Source organism: Perognathus longimembris, chromosome 6 (genome assembly GCF_023159225.1).
Source record: "Perognathus longimembris pacificus isolate PPM17 chromosome 6, ASM2315922v1, whole genome shotgun sequence".
NCBI lineage: Eukaryota > Metazoa > Chordata > Mammalia > Rodentia > Heteromyidae > Perognathus > Perognathus longimembris.
The window spans coordinates 69,893,221-69,918,639 of NC_063166.1; the positions used below are offsets into that span (position 1 = coordinate 69,893,221).

Consider the following 25,419-nt stretch of genomic DNA (forward strand, 5'->3'; position numbering starts at 1 on the left):
CAGGCAGGACAGAGGAGGTGGATTAGCAGTTCCCAGGAGCAGGCCTGCCCAGCCAGTCCCTGACATTTGGGCAAATGTGTGGGCAGAAGGGGAGCTCACGATACGTGTGTGGCAGGGAGGTAGAGGTTGATTCCTTCACTTATTCCGCACGTTCTTCTGGCTTCCTGAAGCCTTCCAAGGAGCCAAGCTCAGCAGCAAGCAATGCCTTAGGATCAGAGCAGAGAAAGATGAGCCTCTAGGTATGAACTGCCATCCATTTACTGAAGGAGACTGGAACATGAGAGGCAATAGATTTTCACAAGCAGCCTGGTGCGGTAGAGGCCACTGGCCTGCATGTCAGAGCCCCATGTTCAAGTGCTTCTTCTGCAGCCTTGACCTCATTACTTTCCCTTTCTGGACCTCAGTTTCCCCTTCTGTAGGAATGCAGGCAAACACATCAGCCCTAGGTACCTTTTTTGCTTTTTATTTTGATGGGACTGGAGTTTGAACTCAGGGCCTTGTCTTGCTAGGGCTTTGTATTGCTGAGCTATGACTCCTCCAGCCCTTTGCTACACTGGCTGTTTTTAAGATAGGGCACTGATTTTTGCCCAGGTTGGTACCTAGGCTGTGATCCTCTTATTTGATGTTCCCCCCTCCTCCTGTAGATGGAATGACAGGTGTAGACCACCATTCCCAATTCTTCTGTTGAGATGGAGTGTTGTGCATTTTTTTTGTTTTTGCTCAATCTCCAACCCTCCTGATCCCGGTCTCCTTTGTAGCTGGAATGAAGCATGCCCCAGCATGCTGAGCTATTGGTTGGGAAGGGTCTTTTGAACTTGTTGCCTGGGCTGACATCAAATCTTGACCCTTTTGATCTCTACCTTCCAAGTAGCTAGAAATATAGGCATGAGCCACTGTACCTTCTTAATGTTCTGCTCAGTGTCAATTAAAACAATGATATTCAAAAATTTGACAGCAGAATAACCCCAAAATGTCAGTATTTGTTGCAGACAGCTTACCCAGAATCCTGCCCTCCTTACTGTCTTTTGTTCCTGGGAGGTTCTTCTGGGGGTTCTTCTGCAAACACCCAGGATCTAGAGAGCAGTGTGTAGACTCAGCAGCTGCTGAGTCAGAATGATTCTGGGGAACGTGCTCTGAAAACTGTCCGGTACAGGACAAATGATGGTGGGTGGAGGTGCCCCAATGCACAGAGGTGACTTGTGCCTGGCTTTGCCCTTGCTTGATCTTGGCTTGTCTTGGGGCAGTTCATAGAATTGAAGGATAAGAATGAAGTCAACTTTCCATTTCTCCCAGTAATGCTTGCCCCTCCCCTGGAGGGGAAACTGTTACCACAGTTTTAGCAGGCAAGACAGAAAGCAGGGACTATTTTTCTTCTAGGACCTGTCAATCAAAGAAAAGGACGGTGATTGGTTCCATCCTTGTTAGGGGGCAGATAGGGATGTCCTCAGGTGCAAGCCCATGTACCTCAAAGAAGAGCTGGGGGACCTGTTCTAGACCATCTGAGCTGCTAGTGGAGTCCTGGTTATGGGAGAATGAACATGTTACAAACTCACAGGGGATGAAAACTCCACTAACAGGAACATAACAGCAATGCTTAGGTTGATTGAATTGCTCTTTATGTGCTAGGCAAGTATCATCTCATTCAGTCCTCATGACAGTCCCTCAGATGGGTATTGCTATTGTTATTATTGTCCCATTATGGATGGGAAGACTGAGCAAAGTCTATACACTCAGTAGAGGAAGAACTGGGATTCGGGCCCAACTCTGACCACTACATCTCTTACTTTTGCTTCCTAGGCCAAATAAATGTCTGTCCTGCATCTGCTTCCATGCCACTGAGTGACATAGAGCCCATGTCCCACCCAGGTAGCCTGGACTCAGGCTGCAGTGCTCTGTCTGCTAGAGAGGGCTTCACTGTGCTGCACATCTGTGTGCTCTGTGCACATCTGTTCTTACAGCGTGTGGCTGTGCACTAGGTACCTGAGAAGATGGAAAGGAAAACTCACCTGCAAACCTGCCCCAGGGTGCCCGTAGGCAGTACCACATTACTGAGTTTCCCCTTGGCGCAAGGCACCTTGAACAGCATCTTATCTTATGTAATTGCAACCACAGCTTCATGGAGAAAGCTGCATCGTTGCCCCCATTTTTCTGGATGAAATGGAGGCTGAGTGACCCATCCAGGATCGTGTGGTAAAGAAAGCCCAAAGCTGGTGTTTTGAGTTTATGTCTACCTATCCCTGAGCCTGTGCTAAAACATCCTATGTCTCTGTGCAGGTGTCCCTGTAACAAGTGTGCAAAGCCCCATGGAGAGGGGCTGGTAAAGTACAACCGAATTTCACGGGAGAGAACCTAGGGAAGTGGAGTGGGGGGGGGGGGAGTAGGCTCTGGGTCAGGTTGACGGGGGGGGGGGGGGCTGGGATCTGGAGGTTCTGTTTGAAGCGGGCCCTCTAGGAGAAGGGAACTGCCTAAGCCGGGGCAAGGAAGGGACGAGTAGGGACCCCTTCCCTTCCTGATGGTGATGATGAGGGAAATGTGCTCCTCTTCCAGCCACTGCCCAGGGGCCACCCTCCCCGCAGGCAGCCCGGACCTTGGTTTCACAGCAGAGGACTGACTTTGGTGGGCAGCAGGTGACTCTAACCCAGGGAAGGTGTTGCCCCCTATTTTCCAGGCTAATCTCATCATCCACTTTGTCAGATGGTGGCTCATGCCCCAAGAGGCCTGGGCTTTGTCCCTAAAGTGCCTTAGGGCTTTTCTCCAAACACCCCAGGTGGCGAGTCCCAGGAGAAGCAGGCAGTTAGTGGCACTCATACTTAGCATGTTGAGGGTTTGGCCACCCCCATCTTATAGATAAGGGTCAGAAGCTCAGAACAGGAAAATGACACCAGGCACGTGTCCGATTGAAGCTGGTTGTGTCATCGCCTCCTAAAGGAGGAATTGTCTCATGTGGGCAACTTAGCAAGGATGTCTGCCCTCCTCTCCTCTGCCCTTGCTCATCTAGATTCATTATTTATTTTTACGCCACTGTGACCCAATGCCTGAGAGAACAAACTGATGGGGGAAGGATTAATTTGGACTCAGAGGGTTCAGTCATCATGATGAGGAAGGCAGAGAACAGCAGCTCCTGTTGTGCTGGGCAGGAAGCAGAGAGGGAATGCAGGAGCAACGCCCAAAGACACATCCCCTTCAGACCCTGCCTCCCATCCCTTCCCCTCCTCCCAATAGCACCATCCTTTTATGAACCCGTCAAGCCATTCATCCACGCATCAGGTCATTGCCCTCAAGGATTTAATTGCCTCCAGAAAGACCATCACAGACACTAGCGGAGGTGCGCTGTACTAACCTCTCAATCCAATCAAGTCCACCATGAAAATGAACCATCACACTGTCCATCCCTCCCCCTCACTCTGCTGCCTCAATCACCCCCCTCACCTTTCTCCCACAAACATGAGTCCCCTTGGTGTGGATTCCTGTCTCAGAGCCAGAGGGGCTGTTTCTGGGGATAAACACACATCTTTTTTTTTTTTCCCCTCAAATTTTTATTATCAAACTGATTTACAGAGAGGTTACAGTTTCATACGTTAGGCATTGGATACGTATGGCCTAGTGGTAAAGTGCTCGCCTGGTAAACACACATCTCACCTAGCTAAGGCACAGATGTCCAGCATTTGTTCTGGGACCCCTTCTGTTTCTGGGACCCATGGAACAATTCCCATATAGGGAACAAAAGCTACCAAGGACAGAAGAGTCCTTTCGTTGAGGATTCTTCAGCCAATGGCCTTTATCACCAGAACCAAAGTTTACATTTTCCCACGAAGGGCTTTTCAGTTCATCATCTCTGTCTTTCTGGCAGTCAGGCAGTCTGTTTGTCTCTAATTATCCCCCAACCCGGAGAGGCAGGACAGAATGAATATTATCTCATTTTTCAGGTGGGTTGACTAAGGCTTAGAGAAGGTAAGTGACATTTCCAAGGACACCCAGCTAGTGAGTACAGAGCAAAGCTCGATGTGGGTTCACAGGAAGCTTATTCTTTCTTGTCATTGCCTGTGCTGACAGTAACTGGGGAGCCTCTGGGCTGATCCCTTAGCCCTCCCCCCCCCCCCCCCGCACTCCCTCTCTGCTCTAACCCAATGTGTGTGGGTAGCATCCTCAGTTCAGAGAGCCCCTAGGCACTGTGTTTGTAGTATTTCTGAGATCCAGCCCCAACCTGCTGCTCTTGCCAATCCTGACTGATATAACAGGCTGGACTTTTCCTTTTAGGAAGGTGGAGGAGAGCAGCCATTTGATAGAGAGGTCTGTCTACGGAGTGTTGGAGGTGTGGGTGTCCCTGCTTCCCAGGGAGTGAATGGGGAACCTGAGGCCAGACTCAGCACAATTGCTGCTTCTAGGGTAGCTGGAGAGGCAAGGCTAGGAAGAGGCTCAGGCTGGGTGAGTGGAGTGGACCCTTCCAGAAGCCTGCAGCTTTGTTTCACAGAGTAGAAGTCAGTTGGTGCTGAGTTCTCACTCAGTGCTCTACATTCGTCTCACACAAATTCTTCTAAGCAGCAGCTTAGAAGTTCCCAGAAAAGTGACACATGGAACAAACCAGAGCCAGAGACCTAGGTTCCTTGGAGCACTGGAGCCTCTTGCTAAGGCCCTTACTGGGATCCTGGGACCAGTAGTGACGGTTGCACAACACTGCAAATATACTAAAAACCATGGAATTGCATGCTTTAAAGTGGTAACGTTTATGACATGAGAATGATAGCTCAATATTCTTTTTTTATGCCAGTCCTGGGGCTTGGACTCAGGGCCTGAGCACTGTCCCTGAACTTCCTTTGCTTAAGGCTGTCACTCTCCCTCTTGAGCCATAGCACTACTTCCAGCTTTTTCTGTTTATGTGGTGCTGAGGAATCAAACCCAGAGCTTTGTGCATGGCAGGCAAGTACTCTACTTCTAAGCCACATTCCCAGCCCTCAATATTCTTTTCAAAAGAAGAATATCTAGGTCATCTTAGAGCATATTCCACATACGGTAGATACATAACAGATTCTATTGGCTATGTGTATTGACGGATGAAGCATCTCCTTTTTTCCCAGGCAGAAAAGAGTTTATTGGGGGAGAACATACTGCTGACCTGCACCAGATGGAGGGTTCTGGGGGTGCAAGGGATGCAGGGGGCAAGGGGATGGGTGCAAAAGCAAAAGGAAAAGAGGGAAAACAGGAAGGGAAGAAAGGATCGTAGCATCTTATACAGCCCATCTGTTTGATCTCTGCATCAGCCTTGAGGAAGAAGCAGGGTAAGAATAATGATCTCCATTTAACAGAGAATGATGCAATGGCTCATCTGGGTTGATTGAGCTGGAGGTGGATTTTGTTGTTGTTGTTGTTGGTCATGGAGCTTGAGTTCAGGGCCTCCTGGGTGCTGTCCCTGAGCTCTTTTACTCAAGGCCAGCCCTCTACCACCCTGAGCCACAGTGTCACTTCCATTTTTCTGGTGGTTCATTGGAGATAAGAGTCTCATGGACTTTCCTGTTCAGGCTAGCTTTGAACCCCAATCCTCAGATCTCAGCCTCCGAAGGAGATAGGATTACAGGCATGAGCCACCAGTGCCCAGCTCCTGATGAATTTTAAAGAGGAGAGGAGCAATGATAGATTGCCCACTGTGCTGCATTTGGGAGAAGCCTATCTTCCTACTGCTCTACCCACCTGCCCTCCTCCTCTTTCCCCTCTGGGCACTGGGCCTGGTGTGGCAGAAGCAGAGCCCAGGCGTCCGGCATCCCAGGCCCAGCTCATCTTTGCTTCACCAGTGGAAGTGGCCCTCCAGTCTGAGTTATCCCCTGACATTGCTGTCCTGGCGTGCGCTGATGATTGGGTAAAGGCTTTTAGTAATATTATTAAGAGCTACTAATCATTAAAACTGATGGCTATTTATTAAGCTCCTACTCTATGTCGGACATGGTTATAAGTGATTTATGACTGTCTAGGTTAATTTCATTTAAACCCTAAGAGATAGGTAATAGTGTCATTCCTGGTGGGCAGACAAGGAAACGAAGACACAGAAAGGTCTTACCATTTGCTTCCATGTTGTTGGAGCTGGATTCAAAGCCAAAGGCTGTGCTGAACCTCTAACCAGTGGGCTGGAGGCACAGAAGAAGTTTAGCTGGGCTTCAGAGATTTCCCCATCAGTCTATGGAGTTGCGTAGAATCCAGTATTACAAAGAGAAAAACTCCAACCTGCTCCAGATCAGAGAAGAGAGGCTGACTGGCCTGGGTCTTCTAAGGACATGGCTTGCACATGGGAGGCCGATTACTGATCAACCCTGAGGCCATGTGTATTGTGACTGGTGCTGCTGTAGACACCTGAGGACTGGTTCAGATCTGGGATTGGCCCGTCACCAAGTTGTATATGACCTTGAGCTAGAACTCTTTACTCTCTCAGCCTCTAGTTCTCATCTATTCATGGCCCTCATAAGTGTTTGTCCAGAGGCTCCCATGATGCCTTGGGCCTGAGACCTGGAATAAGAACAGGGCAGCTTGTTTGAGCAGCAGCTCAGGACTGTGCTCCCAAGAGGTCTGCTCAGGAGGTCCAAGTATCAGCCTCATCTCTATCCCCAGATCTTCCTGGAGATAGTGGTGATGGGGAGCAAAGGCACGGAGCCTGGCCTCTTGGGTTCTGTTTGGCCTATGGAAGCCCAGAACTTCTTGTTGGCCAAGATCCGTTCTTTCGATTGGCACCCAGGGGACACTGAGATCCAGCCTAGGGAAGCCATTGGCTTCATTTGGGCAGAAGACAACCCTGGAGGCAATGTGGGCAGAGAGCCATGGAGGGGCAACATTATAGAACTAGAAGAAGCAACATGCCTTCCTATGACTCCAGGAACCAGGCCTGGGGAAGATCTCAGGGAAAGTCTGAATGGATGACCTGGCTGGACCCTTCTTGCTCCCCGTGCCTCAGTTTCCCTCTTTGTATTCCTGTTTTTCTGTGATTGGTATGTTGAGCCGCGTGGTTGCCCAGCTTTCTCTAGTGGTTCAGTTTCCTCATTTCTCAAATAGGAACCCCACAGGGATTCATCAACTGATAGTTGGGGAGAGGCTCAGGAAACTGAAACAGAGCTGCTTTAACAGGCCAACATACTTCCATACCTAGCAGTGGAGTGCAGCTGTGCCGTTGGGCCTTCAAGTAGACACACATACACTGTAGACCTTGCTTCCCACTGCGGTGTGAATTTGAACAAACTGCTTCATTCTCTGAGCCTTGGTTTGATCATCTGTAAAACAAAACAAAACAGATGATAGAAAATCTGGACAGTGGGCCTCAGTCCTGTGCCTGGTACGTAGGTAATACTTGATGATGATAATGGTGATGAGGACTTTTAGCTATGGGCATTTGATGAGGGCTAGCTAGACCAATAATGGCAATATTGTCATTAATAATATTTTGTGGTATTAAGGATTGGACCTAGGGACTTATATGTACTAGGCAAGTGTTTTATCATTTGAGCTATGTCCTCAAGTCCTTTTTTTTTTTTATTCATTTGCTTTTTTTTTTTGGCCAGTCCTGGGCCTTGGACTCAGGGCCTGAGCACTGTCCCTGGCTTCTTCCCGCTCAAGGCTAGCACTCTGCCACTTGAGCCACAGCGCCGCTTCTGGCCGTTTTCTGTATATGTGGTGCTGGGGAATCGAACCTAGGGCCTCGTGTATCCGAGGCAGGCACTCTTGCCACTAGGCTATATCCCCAGCCCTATTCATTTGCTTTTGAGATAGTGTCTCACTGTTATTTTGCTGTTGTTGGTCATGGGGCTTGAACTCAGGGCCTGGGTACTGTCCCTGAGCTTTATTTGCTCAAGGCTAGCTCTTTACCACTTTGAGTTACTGATCTATTTCCAGTTTTCTAGTGGTTCATTGGAGATAAGAATCTCACAGACTTTCCTGCTTGGGCTGCTTTGAACCACGATCCTCAGATCTCAACCTCCTGAGTAGCTAGTATTACAGACATGAACTACCAGCACCTGACTCACTGTTACTTTTGTTCAACTGGCCCCAAATTTATAATCCCCCTGTCTCTACTTTCTGAGTATCTGGAATTATAGGCATACACCACTATACTGGCAGTTTCCAATTGAATTGAGCACTGTCTCTCTTTGTTCCTTGGTAAGATGCACATATACATATATACACCACCAAATATGAATTCATATTGGGGTTTGAGTTTCAGGCAGTTCCTGCTAGGTGCTCTATTACTGTAGCCAAGCTCACAGTTCTTTTCTGCTTTAGTTTTCATGTCAGACCCTAAGTTTTGGCCTAGGGCTAGTTTCAGATAGATCCTTCTACCTACAGTCTTCAGTTATAGCTGGAACCTCAGATATGTGCCATTGGCTTCTTGCTGGAGATGGGGTCTTGGTAACTTTTTGCTTAGGTTTGCATAGAACTGCAACCCTCCCAATCTCCTGGGTTGTAAGAGTAAGCCGCCATACCTGGCCGGGTGCATGATTTTGGATTTTGGAAACCTGCTGTGGGAGGGGGCATAGCCCTAAGCACACAAGCTTGGGCTCTGGTCCCACCTCTGCCAGGGCCTTGCTGCATGACCTTAGCCTTTCTCTGATCCTTTTCATCTTCCAGAGGAGGTGACTGGTTGAGACATAGGACAGCCTCTGACATTTGTAGGGCACTTTCCTGTCCATGTGTCATGTGCTCACAGGCGCTTAGGCTGCTCAGTAGTTAGTTCCTGGGTCTCCTAGGCCCAGGGCAGGGGAAGGGAGTTCTGTCATTTTGCCACCCTTTCCTGCCTCCTGCCTCATTTATCAGAAAAGTTTTAGCATCCCTTGCCCACGTGACACATACAGCTGGCCGGTTGAGAGCCCAGAGCAGGAAGGGAAGGGAAGGGCAGGCCTTTGTGTACACAGGGACAAAGGCCTGGGTAGCAGTGCTGATCTTGTCCCCGGGCAGTGCCCGCTGGCCTGGGCTGGCAGCCCAGGAGGAGCCTCGTGGGTCCGCCCTTCCCCTGGCTCTGCTGTCTCTGCCTTCCTTGTGTCCCTGCAGCTCTGGGCCCTGCCATTTGGCTCTGGCATGGGGACTGGTTTGGCAGGTTTTACCACACCCAGGAACAGTGTGAGAGCTGGAGCTGGGGAAGGTAGGCCTGAGGAGACAGTGCTACCCTGTCCTTGACCCTCACCCCCAAATCACATTCACCTTCTGCCCCACTGTTCTCAAGGGAGGCTGCCTGCAAGCAAAAGCAGGAGCCCCAGAGACTTCTGGCATGTGGCTGTGGGCAGGCCCCATTCTCTTCTTGAGCCTCAGTTTTGTTTTTCTTTTTTTAGTCCATGGGGCTTGAACTCTGGGCCTGAGCATTGTCCCTGAGCTCTTCAGCTCAATCTAGCACTCTACCACTTTGAGCCCCAATGCTACTTCCGGTTTTCTAGTGGTTAGTTGGAGATAAGGGTCTTTGCCTGGGCTGGATTTGAATCATGATCCTCAGATCTCAGCCTCCCGTGTAGCTAGGATTAGAGTGGCCAGGATTAGAGGCATGATCCTGAGACTCAGTTTCTTTATCTATATAGTGAGGCTTTAGGCATAATACTCCTCAAACAGCCACGTTCTCTAATTCTAATTAGAGTGCTGCTGTGTGTCTCTCTCTCCCTGGACAAATCAGTGATGTTGACAAACTCAGATCTAGAGGGAATGGAGAGGGCTGCATCACGTCCTTGCTTCCTGGCCTTGTTAGGCTCAGCCAGCATGCCTGAGAGCATCCCATTTCTTGGGAAATGGCTCCTTCCAATGGCATAGCATGACCTGCCAGGGAGAGCTCACCTGGAGGGGACTTTCCTATCCCCATGTCCACCGCCCTCAGCCTGAGCTCATTGTTCACTGGGAGTCAAGCTTTCAAGGCCTCTCCAGAATAGAGGAGGGCTATAGAGCACTGAAACCGGGGCGCTGCCCCCTGTTTCCTGATTCCTCTTCCTCTAGACAACCCACTAATCCATGTTAGGTTCAGGGAAAGAAGGAAAGTGAATCTTCACCTGCCATTTAATTCAGTCACTGGAGTCTTTCCCCTCTGTACTGAGCAAATTCTTTCCTACCGCATGACCTTTACACATGCTGTTCTCTCAGCTTAGAATTCTTTCTCGAGCTCTTTGTGTAGCCGTGGCCCCTTATCTTTTACATCTCAGCTAAATTAGACTGGCCAGTCCCACCCACACTGCTTTCTACTTCTTCTTTTTTTAATGTTTTCCTTTTTTTTTTTTTTTTCCAAACACAGTCTCATGAAATTTAAGCTGGTTTGCAAACTCATGATCCTCCTGCTTCAGCCTCTCTAGTGCTAGGATTATAGGTAGATGCCACCAAGACAAGTCTACCTGAGTCTAGTCCCTTGTTTCTGTTCTAACACTTACTGTAATTTGTAGTTGTCTTTTTTTTTTAAATCTCAAGCTCTCTCTCTGTCTCTGTCTCTGTCTCTCTCTCTGTCTGTCTCTGTCTCTGTCTCTGTCTCTGTCTCTCTCTCTGTCTCTCTCTCTCTCTCTGTACCAGTCCTGGGGCTTGAACTCAGGGCCTGAGCACTGTCCTTGAGATTCTTATTCTCAAGGCTAGCACTCCACCATTTGAGCCACAATGCCACTTCTGGCTTTTTCTGAGTAGTTTATTGGCGATAAGTCTCATGGCCTTTCCTGTGCGGGCTGACTTTGAACCATGATACTCAGATCTCAGTCTCTTGATGAGCTAGGATTACAGGCATGAGCCACCGGCGGCTCATATTCATTCTTAATTGCACATTGTATGTCATAAGAGCTATTCGATAAGCATTTGCTACACGAATGAATGAGCTGTGAAGAATGCGTGCTATTTGAGTGTCTGACTGAGGCATGCATAGATCTTAGGAAGTGCTTGATAAAGGGAAAAAAACATCATGGGGGGGCAAATACTCACTAAATCACTGTGGCCACAGTGTTGACTTGTGCATGGGGCCTGGTATATGGGAAGCAGTTAAAGGAGGAAAGATGAGCTGGAGTTCAGTTGTGTTCAGTTGTATGACCTCTGTGCTCAGCAAGAGATGGTGTGCGTGTGTGTGTGTGTGTGTGTGTGCGCGCGCGTGTGCATGTGCTGGTACTGGGGCTTGAATTCAGGGCCTTATGTTCTCACTTGGCTTTTTTGCTCAAGAATGGTACTGTACCACTCGAGCCATAGCTCTGCTTGTTGCTTTTTGGTGGTTAATTAAGGATATAAGTCTCATAGAGTTTTCTGCCCAGTTGGCTTTGAATGGTAATCCTCACATCTCAGCCTTCTAAATAGGATTACAGGCAAGGGCCATCAGCGCCTGGCTGAGTTTAGACATTCTGAGAGATAGTGCCTGGACGTCATTCTGGGTCATTAAGAACCCTACTTCCAAGCCAAGGTTCCTGTCACTTTGAGGGCTGAGAGAAGTCATGGTGGAATGTGGGATGTGGAAAATTCCAAGAGGAATGAGCTGGGCCTTCTCTGATGTTGCTCTCTGAGGCAAAGTATTCTCCCAGGCCCAGAGGGAGGGCTCAGCTGGGAGCACTCTGTTTTCTCATCCATATGGCCACTACACTGTTCCTAGGGGCAGAGGCTAGGGATGACCTGAGTTTGATGCTTGGATTCCCATTAACTCCCACCTACCACAAGGTGTCTGCCAGAGTCATTCCCATCTCTGCTTGGTTCTTTGTCTGTAACAGGCTGCAAACAGTACCTGCCTCTCAGTGTCTAGATTAAGGGCCAAGCTGGGGTCCTTCATTCAACAATGGCAGATCCAGAAAGCACATTGCAGGTCAGAGTCTGAGTGAGGAGGGAGAGTGGCCAGAGCACCGAGCCTGATGGGTGGAGAGAAAGAACAGGGAGGGAGATGGAATCAGCCGGGGAGCTGTCGGCCTGTGGGTTCTGATGTCCATAGTTTGGTTTCCTGAGAAACCTTTTTGTGTGTATGTGTGCCTCTGGGGTTTGAACTCAAAATCTCATCCCCTTTGCCCTGTGAACCACACCCTCCCAGACCTTTTGGCTTTAGCTGTTTTTCTAATAGATTCTTGTGTTTGGGGTCTGGGTTAAACTGGACTGAGCTCTTCCTACAAATGCCCGGAATGACAAGTGTGAACCACTAGTGCAGCGGGTGGGGGTGGGGTGTGTCTCACAAACATTTCCCCTGGACCAGCTTTGAACCAAGGTCCTTTGGATGTCTAAGCCCTTCTTTTTCTGACTCTCCAGATGGGAAATCCAAAGGCCCTGCGCGATTGGCTCCTCCCTTAGGGACAAGGGGGCTGTCTTTAGAAACAGGGCGTACCTCTCAGTGAGGGCAGGGATAGGAGCTTGGCTCTCCCCCACCCTTCTTTTGTCAGTTGTGGGGCTTGAACTCAGGGTCTGGGTGCTGTCCATGAGCCTCTTTGTGCTCCAAGGCTAGCACTCTAGTGTTTGAACCACAGTGCCATTGCCAGTTTTTGGGTGGCTTAATTGGAGATAAGGGTTTCATGAGGACTTTTCTGCCCAGGCTGGCTTTGAACCATGATCCTCGGATCTCAGCCTCCTGAGTAGCTAGGATTACGGGTGTGAGCCACCAGCACCTGACACTTGACCCTTTTGTAGGTGGCAAAGCTGGGGCTGGGCTCCACTTGGAAATCTGTTCAGAATCCTTCAGTTTCCTTGTGCTTTTCTTCAAAGTGTGTCCAAAAGGACAATTCTACCAGCCAAATATTCTGGGTATTCCAAGACTCTTGATGACACTCTGCAACTTTCCCAACATGATACAAAGGCTCCTGTAGGCTAGAAACCCCAGGTTATAGATGATGCAACCCCCTTCCTTTCACTGATGGGGGAAACTGAGGCCCCAAGAGAAAGGAGTGGGAAGTTTTTCAGATTCAACTGTGGCGAAACAGCAGAGCTGGACCTGCGCCCAGGCAGGATCCCCCGTTCTATTGCCAGAGTGGAGGGTGAGGCTGACAATGGAGGAACTTGTGCATAGACCCTCAGCCCATCTGGAGCTTACAGCCTGGTGGCAGTGGACCCCAGCCGACAGGAGAGAAGACTCAGCCAATATTCCAAGCTTCCGACTCTAATGGCCATCTCCTTCCTGCCTCATCCTCTCTGAGATAGGCTCAAAGGCACAGCTGGAACTTAGGGACCAAAACCAGGACAGGGCTGTTCCTTCTGCTTCTGAGGAGAGGAGAGCCCTGTGTGGCCCGCTGGTATCCAGTCAGCATCCCTACTCCAGCGGCTGCTTCGGTGCTGAGGAAAGGCCTTTGTCTGCGTTGCCAGGGGAACCAAAGTTTCTGCCTTCCTCCCGAGCCCTGATTGGCTCCTGGTGGAGCTTGAGCTTTGGTGAATGGAAGAGCTTCTCTTCTGCCTACACCTTCCATGGGGTGAGAGGCTGAGGTCTCCGTGGAAGGACTGTGTTGGTATCTGTGCTGCAGGCACCGGATCCTCTGTTCTCACATGCAGTCATTTATCCCCGGCCTCTCACTCTTTTGGGTTCAGGAAAGCTAACCAAAGTGTGGGAGAATCCATATAGGAATCCTGACAAAGCCAGGATTCTTGGCCTTGGGCAAGACTCTTTTCCTTGTCAGGTCTCAGTTTCTTTTCTCATAAGACTTTGGGGCTAAACTCTGATGATTCTAGCTGTTATTTCTCTGACCACAGGGACCACATCGATCCTCTCTTCTCTGACCTTTCATAGCTCTGACCACCTTCTGTGTTGTAAGTTCTTTTGTAAGATATAGTTTCGATTAGGGAGTTTAGAAAATGGGCATGGTTGGTGCATGGCTGTAACCCTGGCACTCTGGAGGCAGAAGCAGGAGGATCTCAAGTTGAGGCCAGCTTCAACTACATAGTACTACACAGGACTATGATATAGCCAAGGGGTAGAGTGCTTGATCCAGCATGCACAAAGGTCCTAGGTTTGATCCTTATCACTGGGGGAAAAATAGGGGTTTGCAACCAACTTTTTTTTTTTTTGCAACAACTTTTAGCATTATTTTTTGTCTTCCCCTCTAGGCAAGTTATGTTCTTTGAAACCTTTTTTCCAGAAGCCTCTGATCCCACAGCTTTTCTTGTCCTCAGGGTAGTAAGACAAGGAGTACCAAATGATGGATGCCCCCTTTCTGGCAAGGTGGGACCAGGCAGTTCACAGAGCAGTGCATGCTGGGATGGGAGAAGGCAGGTGGCCGAGCCTTGGAGCCCCAGCCTTCCTGGGTTCCAGGCATAACTTACCCCATGCTGGTGAGGCGACCTTGGGAGACTTGGCTACAGCTTCTGTGCCTATACCACAGGAATAATGCCACCATGTGGGATTGTCACCAAAAGGCTGACAGGATGACACGTGCTGTACAAAAGGCCTTTTCCTGTCTCTGCTATGAAAGGCAGAGGTGAGGGAAGTCCACAAGGAGGGGCCCGAGGGGCTGCAGCATCCGTGGCACCACGTGCGTGGCCTTAGATGTGCTTTCCATCCTGGCGGTGCCAGACGGCGGGGACAGCAAAGTGCTGCCTCAGGCAGGCGATGTCTGAGTGGGGAGGCCTGTGTCAGAGCTGATGTCGGAATGACACTTTTAAGGTTCTCCAGGGACCTCTACAAGCATGTTTCCGATGTGCTGGAACAGTTCTGAAAACAGAGTACTGTACTGACACAGCTCGCTGCCGGGAAAGGGGCCGCCTTTGTGGTGCTGGCCTTGACCAGGCCCAGCCTGGCTGGACCTCAGGAGGAAGCTTCAGTCCCGCCTGTGGGCTGCAGCACATAATGTTCATTTTCCTTGACGGGCTGGTAGGGAGGCCCATCTGAGGGTGACTCAACCCTGCTTCTTGTTGACTCACCAAGACTGTTGGGGCCACCAGAGCCCGGTGTCATATTGGGCTTGTGGCCTTGGGCTCTGGATCAGCCGACTTAGCCACCATGGGGGCGGTGGGACATAGGAGCCAGACAGGATTGGCCAGGGACCTTGCCTGTTGGGCTTGGGTTTGTCTGGGGTCTGTGACCAGGTAGGCAGAGAAGGAGGAAGCGGGGCGCTCAGGAGAAGAAGGAGAGGGAGAGGGCAGCAGCGAAAGCGTGTCTGCATGCACACGACTCTGGGCATGTCATGTCGTTTCCATCAAAGAATCTAAAGGACATGTCTCAACGAGGCTGGGGGTGGAGAGCTGGGCCAAGAAGTGTGCGCATGCGCAGCAGGGACACACAAGTGGCATGACTAAGCGAGTCCCATCCTGAGGCCACTAGCAAGTCTGTCCAGGCCCTTCCCTCTTCATGAGTGTCCACTGCCCTGCTGTTGCCCTGGGTTGGGCTGGCCTATGGCTGGGTGTGGCCGTTATTGAGGGTGCTCTCAGCTTCCTCCTGGCCATGGTGCTTGTGTGGGTCACTTGCTCTTTCTAAGCTCCCGCTTTGCATGGTGAGTGCCCCTGGGGGTTGGGGAGCAAGCCTCAGGTCATTGGTGGCTCCCAGGCCACATGGACTCCACATACTGTGCTCCTGGAGCTTTCCCTGCTCCTCCACCACACCGTTCTTTTCTTTAAAAAAAATTAAAAATTGTTACTATAAAGGTGATGTATGGGGGGACTTACAGTTACACTAGTCAGGTAACGAGTACTTTTTGGGGGGGAGGGGGCCTGGGCACTGTCCCTGAGCTTCTTTTGCTCAAGGCTAGCGCTCTTCCACTTGAGCCACAGAGCCACCTCTAGTTTTATCTGAGTAGTTAATTGGAGATAAGAATCTCACAGCCTTTCCTTCCTGGGTTGGCTTTGAACTACGATCCTCGGGCCTCAGCCTCCTGAGTAGCTAGGATTACAGGCTCAAGCCACTGGTACATTTCTTTTTGGACAGTGTCACCCCTTCCTTCACTCTCTCCCAGTTTTTCCCTCCCACCCCCAGCTGTACCCTTCTTTCTGGCCTCCCCTCTGTCCTGTGCCTCTTGGGGCCTGGCCTGCCCCTCCCTTGCTCAGTCATTATGCTCCTTGGGGGCTCTACTGCGGTGATCGTTGAAGCACACAGTATGGAGACTTGGAGAACAGGAGGCAGAGAGTGACTCCCGAGTATCCTCAGGAGTCTGGTGCGTTTCCTCCCCCATTTTCCTCCTCTTTGCTCTTGCTTTGAATAGCTACAACCCTTTTGTAGGTCCATGCTGCCCGCAGTTTGCATCCCCATCCATCCTTCCAGAGCACCTAGGTGGCATCACCAGTTATTCTGCTCCACACAGGACCTGCGGCCCCTTTTCCTGACGTGCAGCTTTTGCCTTGGCGAGGAGATCTGCCCCTTCTGTGTCCATAGGCCTCCTTCCAGGAGTTCTGGGGCAAAGGCTGCGGGAGCCGTTCAGTGCTCCCGTGGCAAGGTGGAATGAGCAGAACCTGTTCTGTCTTACTTTTGGGGCTGGATCTGGGGCTTGGACATAGAGCCAGGGCCCTGTCCCTAAGCTGTTTCTTCCCTCTTCACCCCTCAAGGCTAGCACTCTTACTACTTGAGCCATAGCTCTGCGTCTGTGTGTGTGTGTTTTTTTTGTGTGTGCTTAATTGGAATAAAAGTCTCACAGAGTTTCTTGCCCAGTCTGGCTTCAAACCACCATCTCAAGTCTCCTGAGTAACTAGGATTACAGGCATGAGCCACTCTCTTTTTCTTAGAATTTCCCTTTGGTCTAAAGAGCCTGTTCCTCATCCCTACCACCCCCTGTCCCTCTGTTTATTCTCAGCGCTAAGGGAGATGGGGGACATGGAGTCAGTCTGCCAAAGTTTAAGCTAGGCCCCTCCCCACCACCCTGCCTCTGTTTCCTCTGCTGAACCTGGGCTTTGTAGACTGATGTCCCCTCATCCCTGCCCCCCAGGTCTTTCTGGAGCTTTCTACCCACATAAGCCTCAGCCCAGCATGGGATCCATGCCCTGGACAGAGCCTGTGAGAGGAAGCGGCTGCTCAGCCAGCAGCTCCGGAGCAGAGATAAGAGCAGAACAGCTTCCAGGCCTGTGGGCCCTCTCCAGGGTAGGGACAGGGTGGGCGTCCCTAGGGGTGAGAATATGTTAGAAGGGTTGAGTCCACAAAGTGGATCCTCTCCTTTTTCTTCCTCTTTTCCTGGGGTTCTGTCCCCCAGTGGTCTCTTTTTGGTCTGAGGGCTTGTGCCCCTCCCCCCCCCATCCAGTTGCTTCCCCATCAGTTCATTCAGATTACATCTAACCCCAGGGAGCCCCTTGACTGGTCCTGGAAGAGGTAAGCTCTGAAGATCCCGTCTCAGGAGGCGGGATTCCTTTCCTGCTATTGACCTGACAAATTACCACACATTTAGTGGCTTAAATAAGAGAAAATTATCTCCTGTATCTGGAATTAAAAAATCAGAACATTTTAGCCTTCTGGAGCAAAAATCAAGGTGCTAGGCAGGGCTACAGAGGGTGGAGGTGGGGGAGAATTTGTACCTTGGTCTTGAAAGCCTCTCCAGGCTGCCACCATGCCTTAGCTCATGGCCCCTTCCAACAATGACCTCTCTCCAGCTTCTACTCCCACCATCACACCCCCTCTGACTCTTCCCCGTGCCTTCCTCTTTCTTGTGTCAGTACCCTGTGATCACATGGGACCCTGAAGATAAATGTAGGATCGCCTCTCCATCTCAAAGTCCTAAACACACGTGGAGAGTCCCTTTTGCCCAGTGAGGTGATATACTCACAGATGGTGGGGATGAGGACATGGATATACTTGGGGGAGAGGGGGTGAGCATTATCCTGCCCACCACAGCAGCAAATCCCAGAGATCTCTCTAGATTCGTGACCTCACGTCCTGATGACATTTTTTTTTTTGGTACCATCACTATCCAGGATTGGAGAAGGGCTCAGGAACCCAGGTCTACTGTATTGTATTTAGAGAAGAATCTAAAAGTGGTTCCACCAGAGGCTCCAGTGGTAGAGCCTTGAGCAAAAGAAAAGCTCAGGGACAATGCCTAGGCTCAGAGTTCAAGCCCCTAAGACCCACTCAAAAAAAAAAATGGCGGTGTAATACCTATAATACATATATATATATACATATATATATATACATATATATACATATATATGAAGCTAAGTGCCATTTCCTTAAAGTGCCATCACTACTGCATGTATGTGTGCAAGTGTGTGTGTGTGTGTGTGTGTGTGTGTGTGCATGTATGGGTATGCATGCAAGCACGTGTGTTGTATGTACTCATCTGTGACTCCATGCTTGGGCGGGCTGGTTTTAACACTTTCAAAAGGCCCTTTCTACTCTCATTCTAAGGAAAATAATTACACAAGTAACTAATTTTATCCCTAATCCCATAATTACTTTATTATGTAGCCGGTGAGAGGGCCCTGAGCTGTGCCTTTGGCGCCGCTCTGGCTGCTGGCCCAGTTGGCCCAGTTCTGCTTCTGGCCCCACCCTGCTTCTGGCATGACCTACCTGGGGGCAAGATGGTTTCAATTCCAGCCAGCTAAGTAGTGGTCTTTGGGATCCGAAAGACAACCTTCCTTTCATCCCAATATACACAAACATGGCTGTCTGGAGAGAAAGAGCGTTTTCTCTTGGGACTGAGTCAATTGGTATTTAAAAAAATATCTGGGTTCAATTATTTTTCTTTCTTTCTTTTTTTTTGACATAGGGCTTGGAGTCAGGGCCTGGGCACTGCCGCTGATCTCTTTTGCTCAATGCTAGTGCTCTAGCACTTTGAGTCACAGCTCTATTTCTGGTGTTTCACTGGGGAATTGGAGATAAGAGTCTCACTGGGACTTTTCAGTCCAGCTGGCTTTGAACCGCGATCCCCAGATCTCAGCCTCCTGAGTAGCTAGGCTTATAGGTGTGAGCCACTGGCATCTGGCTCAATTCTCTTTAACTTGCTTTCTGACACCAAGGAAATAATTTCTTATTTCTTAAGTCAGATCTTATTTCTGTTGTCTGGAAAATGAGGCCTTTGCTGTCTTGCTTGCTTATTTGTTTGTTTATGTTTTTTTGTGCTGGTACTGGGGCTTGAACTCAGAGCCTTGGGTTGGTTTTTTTCCTCTCAACGCTGGTGCTCTACCACTTGATCCATGCCTCCACATCTAGTTTTTTTTTTCCAGCTAGTTAGGCGTCTCCTAAGCTTTCCTGCCTGAGCTGGCTTTGAACTACAATCTTCAGATCGCAGTCTCCTGAATAACTAGGATTACAAGTATAAGCTGCTGGTGCCCATCTTTGCTGGTTTTTGTGTTCCAGAATTCCACAGGAGGAACTGAGAGCTAGAGCTTTGTGCCTGAGCTCCTTCTTGCTACCTGCTAAAGACATATACCATGAAGCTCAGGGTAGACATTCTGCTTAGCAAGTGTGAGACCCTGGGTTTAGTCCTTAATGCTGCAAAAAAGTAAGCAAATAGGCCCTAGTGATGACCAGGGATACAACTATTAGTTACTGAATGCTTATTCCATAGCCGGTTCTTTTATCTATCTCTGCCCATTCTATGCTCAGATGGCTGAGGGCAGCTTTACATCAGATTAGTTAGAAGCAGCCATTTCTCAAGTCCTGTGCCAACTAACATTATAACTTAAGCTCTTAGCCTGCAGTGTTTATGTCTAATACATAAATAAGTGAAGGGCTACACAGCTAGGAAGAGATGGGTCTGGCATTTGAATCCAGGCCTTTCTGTCCTCCAAATTCTTGCCCTATCCATAAGGCTACCTCTCCGAATGAGGCTAATAGAAGTTATTAATCTCTTCAAGTTTGAATATGTAAATTTAACGACACCATACAAAATAAGAATGGTAAAATAAATGGAAGTTTCAGCAGGCTAGGCGGTAGATGGCTTAAGATTGTGTGAATGTGTCTCTTCTTTGGATCATTCCATCTCCAGATTACTGTGGTCTTACCTTTACAGTTTTCCCTATCTCTCTGGCTTCATCTTTTAATCTTTTATTCTCATACTTATCTTTCTTTCCTTCTTTCTTTTCCTTCCTTTTTTTCAGTCATGGGGCTTGAACTCAGGGCCTGGGCACTGTCTCTGAGTCTTTTGCTCAAAGCTAGCACTTTACCACTTTGAGTCAGAGCTCCATTTTCTGATGGTTAGAGATCAGAGTCTCACAGACTTTCTGCCCGGACTGGCTTTGAACCAGGACACTTAGATCCCAGACTCCTGAGTGGCTAGGATTACAGGTATGAGCTGTCAATACCCACATTATCTTACTTGTTTTTTCTGCTTATCGCTTTAGGTTTTTTCAATTATGGCAAGCTACACATACCCTAACATTTACCATCATAACCATGTTTAAACATATAGTTCAATAGTGTTAAGTATATTTTTATTGTGAAGCCATCATCACCACTTATCTCTAGAACTTCTTTTTATCTTGAAAAAGTGAAACTCGGGGTTGGGAATATGGCCTAGTGGTAAAGTGTTCGTCTCATACACATGAAGCCCTGGGTTCGATTCCCCAGAACCACATTTTAAAAAAAGCCGGAAGTGGCGCTATAGCTCAAGTGGTAGAGTGCTAGCCTTGAGCAAAAGGAAGCCAGGGACAGTGCTCAGGCCCTGAGTTCAAGCCCCAGGATTGGCAATAAGCAAAAGTGAAACTCAAATGAGTGTGGTAGTTCATGCCTGTAATATAAGCATTCAGGAGGAGGCTGAGGCCAGAGGATCCAAAGTTTGAAGCCAACACTGCTGTTGCAGGCAAAAGAAAAAAAATATTGAGACCTTATATCCATATCCATTAAACAATAACCTCCCCTCTCCCCCTCCCACAACGTTCTACTTTCTGCTACTGTGAGTCTGACTAGGTATCTTATGTAAGTGAAATTACGCAGTGTTTGTCTTTTTGTGAATGGCTTATTTCACTTAGCATACTGTTCCCAAGCTTCAGTCATGTTGTAGCCCGTCAGAATGGCTTTCTTTTCTAAAGCTGACTAGTATTCCATTGTGTGCAAGCGACATGCTTTGTTCTCCATGGGTACTTTTAAACTTCTACCACTTGTCTATTGTGTATAAGGCTGTGTTGGCATCAGGTTTCTAAATACCTCTGGCATTGCCATCATTTTGCTTGGATATGCACCCTGAAGTGGTTAACATGTTTTCTTTTCCCTTTGTTTTTTGTTTTTTGTTTTAAAGCATTATTTATTGTGTACTTAGCATGTGCTGGGAACTGGGTTAAATACCTGACATATTGCCTCAGTGGGTCCCCATATGCACTGTGTATGGCAGATAAGGTGAGCCCAAGTTGGCAGTTGAGAGCATAAAGGCTCAGAGAGGCTGGCTTACTTGCGCGAGTCTCCCTGCCAGCTAGGAAGCCTTGGAGCAGCCGGAGCTCTGCGCTCTGCCAAGGCCCCTCGTTGAGCCGAGCTGTGCTGCCGCCCAGCGGCCTCCGTCTCTACCCGAGGGCACAAGTTTCAGCTTCAGCTGTGAGCTTCTCACGCATGCGCTCATCATCTCTCCCTCCCTCCTGCCTCCGAGTGTGTGTGTGTGTGTGTGTGTGCGTGCGTGCGTGCGCGCGCGCCTGCTCTCTGAAAACCCTGAGCGACTTGTGTGAAGGCCTTTGGACAGCTGGGGAGTTTTTGTGAGATGGAGGCCTGCAGGGGGAGGCCTGTAATTTGCTTTCTAATCATAGTCCTCTGCTTGGTGACTGCCTCTCTCCCGTGGCTGCAGGAATCTCCTTCCACTCCCCTAGTGACTGGTTGTGGATTCCCAAAGAGTCAGCCCCAGTCAGCTCCTCCGGGCGGGCGGGGACCCTGTGCTGCCGAGAAAGGCTGTGTGTGTGTGTGTGTGTGTGTGTGTGTGTGTGTGTGTGTGTGTGTGTGAGGGTGACCAGGCTGAGCTTGCTTCTTCTGGCTCCCTACTTCCTAGCAAAAACACAGAGCATATTCTCTGGAAAATTCTATAAAAAGCTGCAGAAAGAGGTGTGTGTGTTTGGGGGGGGGGGGTGTTCCTAAGACATTTAACTTCAAAATTGTTACAGTAAAATATCCCAGCATTTGGCCAATTTTAGGGATTTTCTTTTTTTAAAAATCAGTGTGTATTAATCATACAAAGGGGTTTCTCATTGTGATATTTTCATGCATGTGTATGCTGTACTTTGATTAATTCACCACTCTCTGACCCAAATTCACCTTCTTATTACTCTTTTCTTATCTCCTCATTCCCTCTTCTCTTTCTGTTTTAGCAGTTGTTACTGTTTTCACACATATCTATGATATACTTTGACCATGTTCATCCCCTGGCCTCTTTTTCTTTCTCTTTCCCCCTCCTTCTGGCTACCCCACCTTTATTTATACTTATATCTTTTGTGTGTGTGTGTCAGTCATGGGGCTTGAACTCAGGGTCTGGGTGCTGTTTCTGAGTTTTTTTCACTCAAGGTTAGCACTCTACCACTTTGAGCTACAGCACCACTTCTAGTGTTCTGGTGGTTAATTGGAGATAAGAGTCTCACAGACTTTCCTGCCCAGGCTGGTTTTGAACCATTATCCTTATAACTTAGCCTCCTGAGTAGCTAAGATTACAGGGGTGAGCCACTGGGGCTGGTTGTTTTTTTTCTTCTCTCTAGTGTGTGTGTGTGTGTGTGTGTGTGTGTGTGTGTGTGTGTGTGTGTGTGTTGGTCTTGGGGCTTGAACTCCTTGCTTTTAAATTTTATTTATTTATTTATTTGCCAGTCCTGGGGCTTGGACTCAGGGCCTGAGCACTATCCCTGGCTTTCTTTTGCTCAAGGCTAGAACTCTACCTCTTGAGCCACAGTGCCACTTCTGGCTTTTTCTGTTTATGTGGTGCAGAGGAATCAAACCCAGGGCTTCATGAATGCAAGGTGAGCACTCTACAACTAAACCATTTTCCCAGCCCAAGCTTTTCTTTTTTAAAATATAATTTTATTATTTGTACTCGCATTTCTTTTTTTCCCCAGAGCTGGGGACCGAACTTGGGACCTTGTGCTCCGCAGGCAGGTGCTCTTCCGCTTAGCCAGATCCCCAGCCTCTAATTTTATTATTTGTTTTGTTTATGGGTTTTGAGGAATCGAACCCAGGGCCTCATGCATCCTAGGCAAGCACTCTGCCACTCAGCTACATTCCCAGTCCCTCCCTGAGCTTTTTTGTTCAAAGCTAGTGCTCTACCACTTGAGCCACAGCTCTATTTCTGGCTTTTTGGTAGTTAATTGGAGGTAAGAGTTTCACAGACTTTCTTGCCCAGGCTGTCTTTAAACCACGATCCTCAGATCTCAACCTTCTGAGTTACATGCGTGAGCCACCAGCTCCTGACTTGCCTTTTTTTTTTTTTAATGGAAAAATAAATAGAAATCAACCAGAATTCAAGCCCTAGGATTTGGCTCCTTTTTTGTCTTAGTCAGCAGACAGATGTACAGGAAAAAGGTCAGTACAGTTCAAGCCAATGCTCACATGCGGAGCTGGGAGCTGGCCCAGATGGGAACCATGCAGGCTGACTCCACGTAGCTCTCTTCCCCCGGCCCAGTGTGGGTGCCATAGCCCCCAGGAGAAGAGCTGGCCAGCTGGCCCCTCCTTGGTAAGATAGGCCCAGCTGGAAGAGCCCAGAGGTGGAGAGTGGCCCTGCAGGATGCCTTGTTGCTAGGAGACCCGAGGAGGCTGCAAGGACCCGTTGCCAGAGCTGGGAGGGAAGGAGAGTTGGTGTGGAGATGCAGGGCACGTGGCCCCAGATGGGCTTTTGTGAGATTCTGGGCAAGGGATGTTGCTACAGCAGCTGGGAGCTCTGCCAGGGAGATGGGAAGGGGACAGAAAGCAGGAGACAGGGGAAATATAGCTTCTTCATTGGCCAGGAGCTCTGGATCATTTGTTCATCCTTTCTGTTTAGCTCCTTTTATTTCTAAATCAGATCTGCACTTGCATCCTGATCTGCTCTGTGACTTTTAGCCTGTGTTGGGCTGCTACAGTTGATGGGCCTTACTTAGTTTCCTTATGTACACGCTGGGTGCAAGCATTTTGACAGCTGAATGAAACGCATATAAGAAAGCACACTGGAGTGGGCGCTGTTGCTCACCCCTCCGATCCCAGCTACTCAGGAGGTAGAGATGAGGAGAATCCATGTTCCAGGTCTGCCTAGACAAAAAGTTAGACTCCATCTCAACAAATAGCTGAATGTCAGTCCAGCTATGTGGGAAGTATGAATAGGAGGGTCATGGGCCAGGCCAACCTGGGCAAAAACACTACAACCTATCCCTGCAATGACTAAAGTAAAAAGGCCTGAGGAACTGGGAATATGGCCTAGTGGTAGAGCGCTTGCCTTGCATACATGAAGCCCTGGGTTCAATTCCTCAGTACCACATATATAGAAAAAGCCAGAAGTCGTGCTGTGGCTCAAGTGGCAGAGTATTAGCCTTGAGCAAAAGAAGCCAGGGACAGTGCTCAGGCCCTGACTTCAAGCCCCAGGACTGGCAAAAAAGGCTGAGGGTGTGGCTCAAGTGGTAGAGGACCTGTCTAGCAAGTATGCAAGTACAAGGCCCTGAGTTCAAACCCAGCACCACCACACACAAAAAAGTACACTATAAAGAGAAAGACCCAGGGGGCTGGGAATATGGCCTAGTGGCGAGAGTGCTTACCTCGTATACATGAAGCCCTAGGTTCGAGTCCTCAGACCACATATATCGAAAATGGTCAGAAGGGGCACTGTGGCTCAAGTAGCCTTGAGCAAAAAGAAGCCAGGGTCAGTGCTCAGGCCCTGAGTTCAAGACCCAGGACTGGCAAAAAAAAAAAAAAAAAGACCAAGCTTAAACATGCAGGTACTACTACTGTTGTTTTTCTTTATTATAATAAGCTTTTTCCCCCCACCCCCCTTTGACTAGTTCTGGGGCTTGAACTCAGGGCCTATCCCTGAGCTCTTTTTCTTCCAGCAGTGCTCTACATAGGCATAGCGCTGCTTGCCATTTCTGGTTTTCTGGTGGTTAATTGGAGATAAGAATCTTGGAACTTTTCTTCCCACTCTGGCTTTCAACCACAATCCTGAAACCCCAGCCTCCTATGTAGCTAGGATTACAGGCATGAACCACTGGTGCCCAGCCCAATTTGCTTTTTTTCTATGTACACACACACATACACACACACACACACACACACACACACACGGTAGAAGTTAGATTGTATGTTTCATATTTTGAACCTGTATTAATTCTTTCCTTCCTTCCTTCCTTCCTTCCTTCCTTCCTTCCTTCCTTCCTTCCTTCCTTCCTTCCTTCTTCCTTCCTTCCTCCTTCTCTCCCTCCCTCCCTTCCTCCCTCCCTTCCCCCCTCTCTCTTCACTCCATTTAGAGTTTCCTTCTGCCTCCCCCTTTAGTGTTCACCTTTGCATGTTACCTCTGCCTTAAAACTTCTGACACCTGCTTCTCCTCCTATCTCTTTCTCCTTTGAACTCCCCAAAACCTTCACCTCATCCTTCTCTTGCAACCTTGAGTGCTTTCCATCTTATATTGCAGTTGAGCTCGCTCTCTCCCTTCCTTTATTTGTGCCAATACTGGGGCTTGAACTCAGGCAGGTGCTGTCCCTTAGCCTCTTCGTTCAAGGCTGGTG

General features: G+C 48.9%; 1 protein-coding gene across 8 annotated transcripts in view; it reads left to right on the forward strand.

Moving 5' to 3' along the window:
• The window catches only part of Epb41l1 (erythrocyte membrane protein band 4.1 like 1), a 123,357-nt gene that overhangs the window by 20,965 nt on the left and 76,973 nt on the right, over nt 1-25,419 (forward strand). The window lies entirely within an intron of this gene.